This window comes from Symphalangus syndactylus, chromosome 3, assembly GCF_028878055.3.
Source record: "Symphalangus syndactylus isolate Jambi chromosome 3, NHGRI_mSymSyn1-v2.1_pri, whole genome shotgun sequence".
Lineage (NCBI taxonomy): Eukaryota > Metazoa > Chordata > Mammalia > Primates > Hylobatidae > Symphalangus > Symphalangus syndactylus.
In genome coordinates, this window is record NC_072425.2 from 152,164,072 (window position 1) to 152,178,843 (window position 14,772).

A 14,772-nucleotide genomic window follows, 5' to 3' on the forward strand; every position below is an offset into this window, starting at 1 on the left:
AATTAAAAAGAAACTCTGCCGCTGGGCGCGGTGGCTCACGCTTGTAATCCCAGCACTTTGGGAGGCCGAGGAGGGCGGATCACGAGGTCAGGATATCCAGACCATGGTGAAACCCCGTCTCTACTAAAAATACAAAAAATTAGCCGGGCGTGGTGGCGGCGCCTGTAGTCCCAGCTACTCGGAGAGGCTGAGGCAGGAGAATGGCGTGAACCCGGAAGGCGGAGCTTTCAGTGAGCCGAGATCGCGCCACTGTACTCCAGCCTGGGCGACAGAGCGAGACTCCGTCTCAGAAAAAAAAAAAAAAGAAAAGAAACTCTGCCAAAAATTTACATGTGACTATGCATATACCATGACCCAGAAACTCAATAAAAATGTGTACATGTGTTTAAAAAACCGTACTGAAATGTTTGTGTTAGCAGTATTCAAAATAGCCACACACTGGAGATCACTCAAATGCCCAGAAAATGTAGAAGAGATAAATTAATTATTGCACATTCATGCAGTGTAATACTATTAAGCAATAAGATTGAACTACAACCGTGGGCTGTAGTTAAATGACTCTCCAAAATACAGTGTTGAGTGAAGAAATCTAGACACAGAAGATACATACTGTTTAATTCCACTTATACAAAGTAGAAAGGAGGGAAATTTTTTGTGACTCTTGGAGTGGAAGAGACGAACTTCAGAGATATTAGCAATATTTCTTATCTGATTTGACTATTGGCTACATGGGTATTAACGTATAATACATTCTCCAAATGTATTACATGTTAATAAAAGTTTAAAAATCAATTTTTCATTGTCACAAAGAAAGAATGGTCATTTTCAATAATTCATATTAAAAACCCAAATCTAAGGAAGTTCCATTGTGACACAGAGCATTGTAAGACAAGGAGGATGTAATATACGGAAGAGGAATTAGAAACAAAAAGAAGACTCGGAGGAAATAAAAGGGAGGGAAATCCACTTATGTATGGCACAAACCATGTTTCTTTGCCACACGTCTGTGGAAAGGGTTACTCAATACCATAGAATGGAATAATTAAAGACTCATTATCTATATGGTGTGTTTTATTTTTAGCTGGTTGCCTCTAAAGTTACGTTACCTATCAAGGAAATGGCTTAGTGTTTGCTTCCCATTATGTAGCTTAGGTATTCTCAATTATCCCTCCGTTCTTTATAATGTGTTGTGTTGGATCACTCTTTCATATAGTATCAAAGAATTGCAAAATAATACTTTTGTGCATAGAGTTCTACAATATGACTAAAAGCAACCATTTCAGGAAAACATGCTAATTAACAGATCAAACACTTAACGAAAGGAATTCTCGCCTGGCCTTACTCTGTCTCACAAATGTGCCTGGCAACGTAATAGACACTTGATAGGTTCTGATACGACTAGAGCACAGATCACAAGAAAGGTCCAAACATACACCAAACACATAGCTGAAAAGTAAAGTTGAAAAAAAATTCATGGTCTGTGCTTGGTAGAATGGATTATCTCAACCTACTACTACTTGTCGGAAATATCTAACTTAAAGTCAAATAGCTAATTGTAGACATAAAAAAGTTGCGTCTCCATATTTGGTTTTCAGTTGATTCAATGGAGAATAATTTTAGTTTTGAATCCATAAAGTTGAAAACTCTTCCTTTTTGAAAATGCTTAAAAAGGTTTTTCTGCCACAAGCAACTCTTTCTACATGCCATATTTTATAATAGTTAGAGCCATTATTTGAGTTTACTTAAAATATAAGGATATGAATTTAGCTAAATAAATGAGTAGGGGTATGCTAGTTGCAATTTAACTAGGATGGATCAATGTTCATGATAAGGAAATTTGAAAAGCGTGAACTGCCATATTGATACATACACATCAGCATATACTTTGTACTCAAAGATCCAGAAAAGGTAGAGTGACAAAGATAAATTGCACTATACATTATTTTCTGCTATTGATTATTTTCACTATTTACAACTTGTGGTATTTTGGGTTACAATGAGACATTCTTGTATACCACATGAACAATTTTGAAAACAATGAGTAAATTATTATAGCTTTAACATTTTCTCATTGAACTTGTCAATTTAGAGACACTATCCTGAAACCATCTCTATGGAAAGATGTTATAATGTAGAGGAAGTTAAATTAGCAAGAAGTAATACAACGTTAGTTCAAATATGTCCCAATTTTTCAAAATAATGATATATTACACATAAAAACAGTTTGTAAAGCTATATCTGAAAAAATCAGCAATAGTAGTTTTCTGTAGATATTAAATTTTACCGTCATAAATATGGTGTCGAGAATTATAGTTCAGAGTAACTTGAATTAGAATCATGGTGCCTCCGCTTAAAAACTGGTTGGCTTTTGTTAAACATTTCACTTCTTTGTTTTTCTGTTTTTTCATAAGTCTAGTGAATATAATAATGGGCTCTCCTTTTACAGGGCTTTGTAGAGCAGTCAATAATTTTTAAAAAGTACTCACAATGCCAAAATTATTCAATAGGGTTTAGTTATTATTTTACTAATATTTTATGTCAGCTAGTATTTCAAACTTCAAGATCTTTCATTTTTAATTTAATATGCAATTGATGGTGTTCAACAAAATTTTACCTATGTTTTACAAAAACAAAATATTTTCTAAATGCTTCACAATTTTAAAATAAAGCAAAATATTTAAAAAATTGATTAAAGGAACTGAAACAAAAAAGTAAAAAGCTGTCTGAAAATTTTAAAATTACTGTAGTTATATATTTTTAATATGCAGTATTTGGTATTCAGCTTATTAACTGATATCCGTCCTGAAGAGTTAATAATTGATCTGAACTCTCAACAGTAGTAAAACTGCACTGTTGTGGTGAAGACACATGCAAGTTTCATGAAAATTTTACCAACCAAGTGAATGACTTTACAGAATAAATAGACACAGTGATTTATACCAGTAATCTCTTTAAAGTGAGGTGTTGCTACAAAACTATGCCATTTTCTTGGCAAGCTCACATCTTGTTATTGAGTATCACTGGAATGGAGCAGAGCACATGTAGGATGGAGCGGGAGTAAGTGCTTGTGCATTTTTGCTTCCTCACTGGCTCCTCTCCCTCCACCGTGAGATCATACCTGGGTTAGTGTGCTAAAGAATGAGAGATTAGAACACAGGTGAATACTTTCAGCTGAGGGCAAACTATGTCAACCAATGTCTGCCTGACCCACCAGCTGAAAACCGATGCATGTGTAAGATCCACTGCTCCCAGCTCAGATAGGCAGAACCACTTAACTAATCTATAGACATTTGAAAAATAATAAGTGATTGTTTTAAGCCATTAAATTTGGAGGTGGTATGTTATAAAAAGTTATGGCAGTGATAACTAACATGCTCTATCATACTAGGATGGCATGATAAAGATATGTGGGACAGTAACTGTTGAAGGATAAAGGGATGAGTGAACCTTACATTTTTAAAGGAAGGGAATATACACACATATACAGAGAGAGATAATAATAGACTTGCTTATTTAATTGTATACTAATTATCTTATCCAAGACAGGCAGGGGAAGTGCTGTACAATGTCTTGAATAGGCAGGAGAGAATAGGATCAGCCCCAGTGGATAGTGTTGAAACCCACAAGAATGGATAAGTTTATCTAGTAAGTGTTTACGTTGGAAAAGTGCTTCCGAGGACAGGTTTTTTTCACACTCTAACCTATCGGGAGCACATGGAAATTCTCTTCTGGCACATAATTTTTAGAGTTGTTAATGGAGATTTAGGACATAACATGCATTAAAATGACTTGTCTACTGGTGTCCAAAATAAGTTGGGTGCTTTGTGTGTTTCTTGTGTCCCTTCAATGTCTATATAAACTTCTTAAGAGCCTCAGCATTGTGAAATTCAGATAATGACCAGTAAAACACAACCTTTATTTCTTCTAAGCCTGAAAGCTACATATTGTTTTAGTTAAATTCTTAATTTCTTCCAAAGTATAAATTTTGTAGAGATAATGTTGATATCCTTTAATCCAGTATTTAGGAAGTATGCCATTTAATTTTATGTAAGTTGCTTAGTTTATTTTCTCACACTGTTTTTTCAAGAAATTCCATTTCCTAAAAAATACCCATGGGAGCCTTGGATAAGGATGAAAATGCTAAATTATATGCATAAAATACAAAATTAAAAATCAGTGACGTTTTTCAAGTTACATAAACTTGTCTTCCATTTGTAGTAGGTGTTTCGTGTTACTATTAGCCGGATGAGTAGTAATACTAGTTGAAGTCCTCACGTTCCACATTTCCAAGTGATACAGGGCAAAGTATTTTGCCATCATGGACTTCAGATTTCATAAAGAAAGTGCTTCCATTTCTCTTATTAAATGAATTCTCTGAACTCCTAAAGTGTATAAACTTTATGAGTATGTGGAACATGAGCCTCCCTCTCTGCCTTCTGCTTTCAGAACGATGTCAGTGCTTGAAAACGGAAAACAGTTCAGTGTCTTTAGGGGTTCCTGATCCAACAATTACTTATTCCATTCATCTTCTATAGAAGCATTTCTGATGATGTTTGAATTTGACTTTCAGTCTGAGCCAAATGTATATGGCTTTTTTTTCTGCTTAGTATTCATTGTCACACTTACTCTTGAAATTATAAAAAACTGTTGTGAAGCAAACAGAAGTGAGTAAGTTACCTCAAATCTTTTCATGCGTCAGCATCCATGACTGTGGAAGAGGCAGCAGTTTATTTTCGCGTGAAATATGTCAAGTTTCTGTAGTCAAACTATACAAAGCTGTACTGCACCTAATTATTGGTATAAATTACATAAGGCATCTAAACAGTGATAATTTAGAAGACTCAAAGCATTGCTATTCACTTAAATCCGAAGAGGACCTGACTGGACACATATATCTCTGACAAAAAGTCCGAGTGCCATGTAGATGTTTATGTTGGCGTTCCTTGATTCTCGGCCAGTAACTTCTCCCCACCACTTCTCTCACTATTTTCTGAAGAATACACTGTTAAGTGCAGGAACAAACATTATTAATAAGATAGGGAATAATAACCATGTATTATAAGATACACATTGATGTTAAAATAAATTAATATTCACACTTCTATGTAGAAAATATTTTTGCAACTATTTTTACCATGTGAAGTATTCAAATATTATTTTGTGCAACAGAAACAAGATGGTTAATACTTTTTATATGATAACATTACAACTAGCTCAAATGTTAGCCAAGCATTTCTATTTTAATAACAGAAATGAATAAACAGATTATATTTGCCATAATGTAACATCATTTTCTGTATTATGCAAGATCAATGAAGACAAGGGCCCGTGTGTTTTTTCAGCAATATTTTAGAGCTTTAGCATTCACAGTGGTGAAGAAATTGGGCAAAATCATTACACAACCTTATATTTTATTCCTTGTTCTGCCATTTAATTGCTGGAAATAATTATTTAACTATTCAGTTTCCCAAGTTTTCCATTTGTACAAAGGAATTATCTATGTCCTATATTCTATATCTACATCATAGGGTTGTTGTGAGGAATAAAGTAGGATGTTCGTATATCTTGAAAGACAGTGTTAATTATATAGTATGTATTAAATGTTAGGTTTTGATTATTATTATTCACAAAAATTAACTGATGTGACTCTATGTTGAATGCCTACTATGTGTGAGAGATGTGGGTTGCAGTTTATATAAATATTTTAATTATTAAATATTAATATTTGTATTGATATTACACAAGTACTGTAAGACTGTAATATATATTTAAATTTATTTTATTTTTATTATTTTTAAATTTTTTGTGGGTACATAGTAGGTGTGTATATTTATGGGGTACCTGAGATATTTTGATACAAGCATGCAACGTGAAATATGTACATCATGGAGAATGGGGTATCCATTCCCTAAGCATTTATCCTTTGAGTTACAAACAATCCAGTTACACTCTTTAGGTGAATTTGAAATATACAATTAAGTTATTATTGACTATAGTCACCCTATTGTGCTATGAAGTAGTAGGTCTCATTCATTCTATTTTTTGTACCTATTAACAATCTCCACCCTCCGCCCCCTCCCAAAAACCCACTACCCTTCCCAGCCTCTGGTAACCACCCTTCTACTTTCTATGTCCATGAATTCAACTGTTTTGATTTTTAGATCCCACAAATAATTGAGAACATGCAATGTTTGTCCTTCAGTGCCTGGCTTGTTTCCAGTAACCTAATGATCTCCATTTCCATCCATATTGTTGCAAATAACTGACTCTCATTCTTTTTTATGGCTGCATAGTACTCCATTGTGTATATGAACCACATTTTCTTCATCCATTCTTCTGTTGATGGACACTTAGCTTTCTTCCAAATCTTAGCTATTGTAAACAGTGCTGCAATAAACAAAGGAGTGTAGATATCTCTTTGATTTACTCATTTTTATCTCTTTGGTATACACTCACCAGTGGGATTGCTGGATCATGTGGTAGCTCAATTTTTAGTTTTTTGAGGAACTGCCAAACTGTTCTCCGTCGTGGGTGGTTGTACAAATTTACATTCCCGTCAACAGTGTACAAATGTTTCCTTTTTTCCACACCCTTCTCAGCATTTGTTACTGCCTGTCTTTTGGATAAAAGCCATTTTAACTGGGGTAAGATAATATCTATTGTAGCTTTGGTTTGCATTTCTCTGGTGATCAGTGATGTTGAACATCTTTTCATAGGCTTGTTTGCTATGCTTAATGTGTTCTTTTAATAATATATTTAAATTTTTAAAGCCCCGATTTTTCAGTAGAAGAAAATAAGTCCCAGGATTCTGTCTTCCATTTCTGATTTCAATCACATCTATGTTTTACCTAATAAATCACTGCTGTTGTCTTCTTCCTAGGATGAATGCAAAAGTTTGGTAACACTTTTGACACTTGACTGTGGCAGTTGTCTGCTAGTCACCCTTCAACCTTGCCAGCAAATCCAATCAGCTTAAGAGCGTTTTAATGTACCTATGCAAGTCCTCAGCATTTAAGATTAGGAAAGAAAGCAGGTCTTGTGACCTTCATAAGTGGTATTTAATGGTTCCTCTGGAAATGATAAAATTAGCTTAATTTAAGCTGCAATTTGATGGAAATGTTTTCCAATTTTAAATTGGACATTCTACTAGCACCCAGGATGTGAGGAAGGTTATATGCTGTGCATTTCTAATGCAGTAGAAATGCAGTTGAGTCCAACAAAATCATTTGTCATCAGTAATCAGGAAAAGGTTGCCCTAGACGTTTTACATCCCAATTTTAATTTAACAAGAAAGCTTAAGTGTACAGTAGGATAGAGTATATTTGACTCAGATCTTTTTCCTTAGAAGAAAAGTGCAATATTTTACTTCATTCTGACCTTGAGTCAAAAGCTTTCGAAGTATGTGAAGAATCTGATTCTGAGTGGATTGAGGGTAAGCTGAAATGAAAAAGAAGGAAGAACTGCTTTTAACATAACCAGATGGTAATTTTTACTAGTTGGCAGTGTACTGAAAGCACATTTTCTGAAAGGGAAGTATACATTATAGACTGGCACAATGAAATGTGTAAAACCGCTCCCAAAATAGATTTAAAATATTCTTTAGTTTTAAAGTGAAGTTATGATAAACTTGTGTGGTGTATGTTTCTCTTTAAGGTAAAGATAGTAACAGACTAACTGTACAGTCAGAAGTCCTGTTGAAATTAGAATTGATTTCATGGTATTTAACATTTCACATTATGTTCTAAAAAGCTGAATTGTGCCCCTTACATTGCCAGCTTCAGGATAAATAATAAACTGTGTATAATAATTGAATATTGACTGTTTCCTTGTTCCACTGAGATCCTGGCCAGTCTCACTAACCCACATCCTGGTTTTCCTAACTAAGTTTCTGATGTCAACTGCAGTCATCACAGGGTAGACATTTTGAAGTCTGCATTTAAACAGCTTATTTCATTCCTTTATGCACATTCATAGAGTTGGCATGACGTTATCTGAAAACTATTAAAACTCACTTGTCAAAAGTCTGGAAAACACAGACATTTAATTACTGATTCATAATTAGTTTCGTTTGTCTTATTTTTGGCATGGCCAAGCTGGTTAGACACAATCACTCTGCCTGATCCTTTGCTCACTAATTCGGTTTATCTATGTGCTCCTTGAGAAATAATAGCAGTCTTCAAACCTTTCCAGTAGGGGGATACCTAAATATTCCCATCTGGAAGTGACTGAAACATCGTTACAACACACCACTGCAAGTGGAAGCTGGAACACGCCCACGTTTCCATAAAGGCCACTGTCAAACCTTAATATCACTGAACAGGTCAATGTGTTATTCAGAGATGTACAGTTAGAAGAATAATAGAGTACATTGTTGAGCAGCCACATTTGTGTTAATTAAAAACTCACTGCTTTAAAGGAGTTATTAAACTAATCACTAAGTTGATTTGCCTTTTACTTTAGTTTTTGAAATAACCAGTATGGTTAGAGTAAAGTGCCCATGATGGTAGTTTATTTCCCTTGTTTTTTAACTGTAAAAAACACAGAGTGATATTTATTCTTTGTTTGAGTTTTCAGAGGCAAGCTTGGAAAATGACTGTAACACAGATTCGGATCTCTGGATAAGCCAGTGATTAGCATCTGATAAAAAGAACTGAGAGCATTCGAATACTCAGTACTATGATATAAGCGTAAATATTTAAAATAAATTTGTAGCATAAATTTAAATTTTTATACTATGATCATTAACTGGAATGAACACAAATAGCCGAATAGGATAATAACAATACAAAACCCAGTATTTTTCAGCATGCTGTGTACATGCATATATCTATGAGTACATGTATTCGCATACTTAATTCTTGACAGAAATTTACGAGGAATGGAGAAGTTAACACTAGTGGTTAATCACACAACTGGTGAGTGATAGAAGACCTGAAAATCCAACCTGGAAAATCTGGCTTAGGGATCTATTTCTGATCATTACATAATTCTGCCTTTCTTAGATAATTAGAAGAATTTGGTTTCAGTTTAATAGTAGCATATTTTGTATAATGTATTGGTTTATTTTACAAGCATGATATACACTTGGAACATAAGGGTAATACTCTTTTATTTAAATGGACATCAATTCTACCAAAGCTTTCTAATCCCTATTAGTATCTGCATGTTTCCTTGGAGATCTTTATTCTAATCATATAAAATATACACACATATGTCATTTTTATTTAGATTTATCTAAATAGAATAATGTTGCATATACTCTTCTAAAAATTGTTATTCTTCATGTAATAATGAATGACTGTTCTTATGCATCGGATCTTGACAGTAAATTCTGTCAAACTCTCACTGCCCCACCTAACAAACTTTCCTACTCATTTTATTATCACGGCTCTCACCTGCTTCAGACTTTGGCCAATATCCGTAAGTGAAGACAGAGATGGTAACTTTGCAAAATAAAATACACTTAATGTGAAATTTATTATCTTAATTATTTTAAAGTAGACCATGCATCACTTAAAAGACAGTGATACATTCTGTCCATAGGTTACAAACCTGTAAAGCATGTTACTGTACTGAATATTACAGATAATTGTAAGACAATGTTAAGTATTTGTGTATCTAAACATAGAAAAGGCAATGCATTGATGCATTGTACTGTGACATGATAGCTTCAGTTTCACTAGGCAATAGGAATTTTTCAGCTGCATAACAAACTTATGGCAACAATGACCTGTAAGTGGTCTGTTGTTGACAGAAGCATCATTATGTGGTGTATGGCTATATATAGGTCAGTGATACTAAGTACATTTATATTGTGCAATAATCATAACCGTCCATCTCCAGAGCTCTTTAGTCTTGTGAAACCGAAGCTTTCGACCCATTAGTCAATATATATCTCTGGAAACTACCATTGTTTTTGTCTGTGATTTTCACTATTCTAAGAACCTCATACAAATGAAATCATACAGCATTTGTCTTTTGTTATTGGCTTATTTAATTTAGCATAATGACCTCCATTTCATCCTATTGTAGAATATCTCAGACTTGTATTCATTTTTAAGGCTGAATAATATTCTTTTGTTTGTGTACACTACATTTTGCTTATCCATTAATCCACTGACAGACACTTGGATTGCTTCCGTTTTAGCTATTTTGAATAATATTGCTGTGAACATGTGTGTACAAATATCTCTTCAAGACCTTGCTTTAAATTTTCTTGGGTATATACCTGGATTGGGGTTGCTGGGTTATATGTACTTATATTTTTAATCTTTACAAGAACTGACATACTGCTTTCTACAGTGGCTGTATCATTTTACATCCTCACCAACAGTGCACAAGTGTTACATTTTCCCACATTCTTGCCAACAGATTTATTTTCTGTTTTTTTAATAGTAACTATCATAATGGGTATGAGGTGTTATGTTATTGTAGCTTTGATTTGCTAATTGATTAATTATGTTGATTAATGATTAATTATGTTGAGGCTCCTTTTATGTACTTATTGACCATTTCTATTCTTTGGAGAAAAGTTCTTTGCCCATTTTTGAATCAGGCTATTTGTTTTATTTTGTTGATGAGTTTTTAGAATTCCCCATCTACTCTGGATCTCAGTCCCTTGTCAAATATCATTTGCAAATTTTTTTTTTCATTCTCTGGGTTGCCGTTTTATTCTGATGATAGTATTTTTTGAATACAGTTTTTTAAAAAAGTTTATCAACTACAATTTTTAAATTTTTTTCTTTTCTTGCCTGTGCCTTTGATGTCACATTGCAGAAATTATTGCCAACTCCGATGTTGTGAAGCTTTTGTTCTATTATTTCTTCTCAGAGTTTTATAGTATTTTTTGTATTACATTTAGGTCTTTGATTAATTTTGAGTCAATTTTTCCACATAGTGTTATACAAGGGTCCAACTTCATTATTTTATATGTGATTTTTCAGTTGTTCCACCACCATCCCACCATTTTATTTTTTTTTTTTTAAGATTGCTCTTTCTCTCATTGAATGATTTTGGACCCATGGTCAAAAATCATTTCACCATATATGTGAAGATTTATTTCTGGGATCTCGATTTTACTTCATTGGCCTGTAAGTCTGTCTTTATGCCTGTGGCACCCTGTTTTGATTACTGAAGCTTTGTAATTTTGAAACCAGAAAGTGTGAGTTCTCCAGCTTTGTTCTTTTTCAAGATTGTTTTGGCTATTTGGTGTCCCTTGGTTTTTCCATATACATTTTAGAATAGATTATTTCTTTCTATAAAAATTGCTGAAGTTTTGAAAGGCATAGCATTTAATGTTAAGATTGCTTTGGTTAGTGTTAACATCTTAAAAATATTAAGTCTTCCAACACATGGACATGGAATATCTTTCTGTTTATTTAAGTCTTCCATAGTTTTCATTTTACAAGTCTTTCATATCCCTGGCTAAGTTGATAAGTATTTCATTCTTTTTGATGCTATAATCAATGGAATTATTTTTTAAACTTTCTTTTCTGATTGTTCATTGTTAGTAAGTAAAAATGAAACTAATGTTTATGTGTTGCTTTTGTATCCTACTGCTTTCCTAAATTTGTTTCTTAGTTTTAACTATGTGTGTGTGCATGTGAGTGTGTGTGTGATCTTTAGAGTTTTATACCTAAAGTATTATGCTGTGTACAAACACAGATAATTGTACTTCTTCCTTTCCAATTTGGGTGCCTTTTATGTCTTTTCCTTGCCCGATTTCACTGGTTAGGACTTTCAGTATTTTGTTGAATACAAGTGGCAATGTATGCGTCATTGTCTTGTCTCTGATCTTAGAGGTAAAACTTTCAGTCTTTTAACAGTGAGTGTGATGTTGGCTATTGAATATTTATATATGGATTTTATTATGTTAAGGTAGTTTTCTTCAGTTCCTAGTTCGTTGAGTGTTTTTGATATGAAAGATGTTGAATTTTACCAAATGCATAATTGAGACAATTATGCTTATTTTTTCCCTTCTGTTAATATGGGGTATTACATTGATCAATTTTCGTGTGTTGAACCATGCTTAGATTCCAGGAATAAATCCCACTTGGTCATTCTAATATGCTGCTGAATTTGGTTTGCTAGTATTTTGTGGAGGATTTTTGCGTTGATGTTCATAATAGATATTAGTCTGTTGTGTTTTCTTGTTTTTTGTTTTTTCGCAACTTCTTTGTCTGGTTTTGGTAGTATGGTAATGCTGGCCTCACATGAAGTATTCCTCCTCTTTACGTTTTTGGAAACGTTTATGAAGGACTGGCATTATTATAGTTCCTCTTTAAATGTTTAGTATAATTCAGCAGCGAAGCTGCCAGGTCCAGGAATTTTCCTTGTTGCTAGATTTTTTATTACAGATCCATAATCCTAACTAATTATAGATCTATTCAGATTTTCTATTTTTCATGATTTAGTCTTGGTATGTTGCATATTTTTAGGAATTTGTCGGTTTCATCTGGTACATGCAATTGTTGACATATAATTTTTCATAGTACCCTTATAATACTTTTTATTCATGCAGAGTAAGTAATAATGTTCTCACTTTCATTTGTGATTTTGGTGATTTGAGTCTTCTTTATTTTAAGTCAATCTAGCTAAAGGTTTTTCACATTGATTTTTTTTGAAGAATCAACTTTTGATTTCGTTGATTTTTCTCTACATTTTAAACTCTCTGCATCTGCTGCCTTTGGGTTTTCTTTGTTCTTCTTTTTCTAGTTGTACAAATGGGTTCTTGATTTAAGATCTGCATTCTGTTTAAATGGAAGCTTTTTAACTATAACTTTTCTCCTTAGCACTTATTTTACTATGTCCCATAATTTTTGTTTTGTTTTTATTTTTATTCATCTCTAAGTATTTTCTAATTTCTTTTTATGATTTCTGTAATGATCCATTAGTTGTTTAGAGAGTGTTTTTAATTCTCAGAAATTGAAGTTTTCTAGTTCTCCGTTACTGATTTCTAACTTCATCCTCTGGTGGTTGGAGAATATATTTTGTATGATGTTTATATATTAAAATCTGATGATATATAATTTATTATGTCAGTTCTATTTTAACTGAAATATAAACATTACTATTAATATAAATTTAAAATCTTATATTGGATTTTTTATAAATCAAATGTGTAAGACTGATTTTTCTTGGATTTGTTTTATAAAGATACTTCACGTTAATATATATGTTAATTTTAAAAATGTGTTTTCGCTACTCTATTTTTCCATGAAGTATTGCATTATTAAATATTCGTTTTGTTGTTGTTGTTGTTTTGTTTGTTTTTGAGATGGAGTCTTGCTCTGTTGACCAGGCTGGAGTGCAATGGTGCGATCTGGCTCACTGCAACCTTCACCCGTCAGGTTCAAGCAATTCTCCTGCCTCAGCCTTCCGAGTACCTGGGACTACAGGAGCACGCCACCATGCCTGGCTAATTTTTGTACATTTACTAGAGATGAGGTTTCACCACGTTGGCCAGGCTGGTCTCGAACTCTTGACCTCATGATCCACCTGCCTCAGCCTCCCAAAGTGCTGGGATTACAGGCAAGAGCCATTGCGCGTGGCCAAATATTCTTAAAGGGGCTCTATGTTTTAGGAGCATTTAAAATTGATTAACCCAACAGTGTTCTTGCTTCTCAAACACAGCTCAAAAATGACTGTTTTCCAATAATACCTGGTGGATATTAAGCTACTTTATAATTTACAACAAGAAAAAATAGAAGTTAATAACTTCTTAGGAGTTGCAGGTTTTAAAAGAACACGTTAAAGAAGTATGGAGATTACCAAAGAAAGATTTGTTTCTCAGGTTTGTCCGTTCTCACTTCAGTTTTGCTGGAACCATGTTAATATAAGAATGATATCAATACAAAATAAAATTTGAAGCTGGCCTACAAAATTCACAGAGATATCAGAGGGGCTGCGGACAGAAAAACAGACGAACTGATGAGAAGTTATAGAAGTATGTGATAAGGATGCGTAACACACATTCTGTGATTGGTGGCGGTTTTGCATGTCAGCAATTGCAGGCCTATTTTTGGCGATGTTTCTGCCACACTGTTACTGATCACAGCTAGGAATTTCCTTTTAATTGGCATGTGTCTCTTTTTTCTTCAAATTAATAATTGATTTCTCAAGGTATAAAAAATATCTCAATTGTATTCATTACAGAATTTCTAAACTGTAACTTTTCTTAAAACCACTGTTAAAATCCTTTTAAAAATTAAATAAGCTCATCAATTATGTTTCTAGAAACATACTTAACATTCTCAAGGCATAAAGTATATCTCAACTGTATTTATTACAGAATTACTAAACTTTAACTTTTCTAAAAACTATAATTAAAATCCTTTTAAAAATTAAGCTTATAAGGTATGTTTTTAATACTTTGGTTTATCTCTCAATCACATGATTTCCTGAAAATTCCGCTTAAGGGCTAACAGAATTATAGAGATTAGACTTCATAGGGGATATAATTTGTTTTGGGTCACCTGTCTTTGAGTTTTGTCCACACATTTGTTGGGGACTGGCTCTGGAACAATAAAGGGGAAACTTAGGGATGACTAGGCTTTTGTGAAACGCACTTATAGAGTTGGCCTCTAAAAGTGGCTTATTTTTTGCTCCAGCATAGATTGAGGTGGAGTGCATTAATGCTCAATTTAATGTTGCCAAGGGTTCAATAACAAAATGATGATTTTTTTTCTAATAAATTACTGAAAGATAGACTAACCTTTTGTAGTCCATTGCTAAAATGGAAATAAGTAATTTAATTGTGAGCTTAAAAAAAAA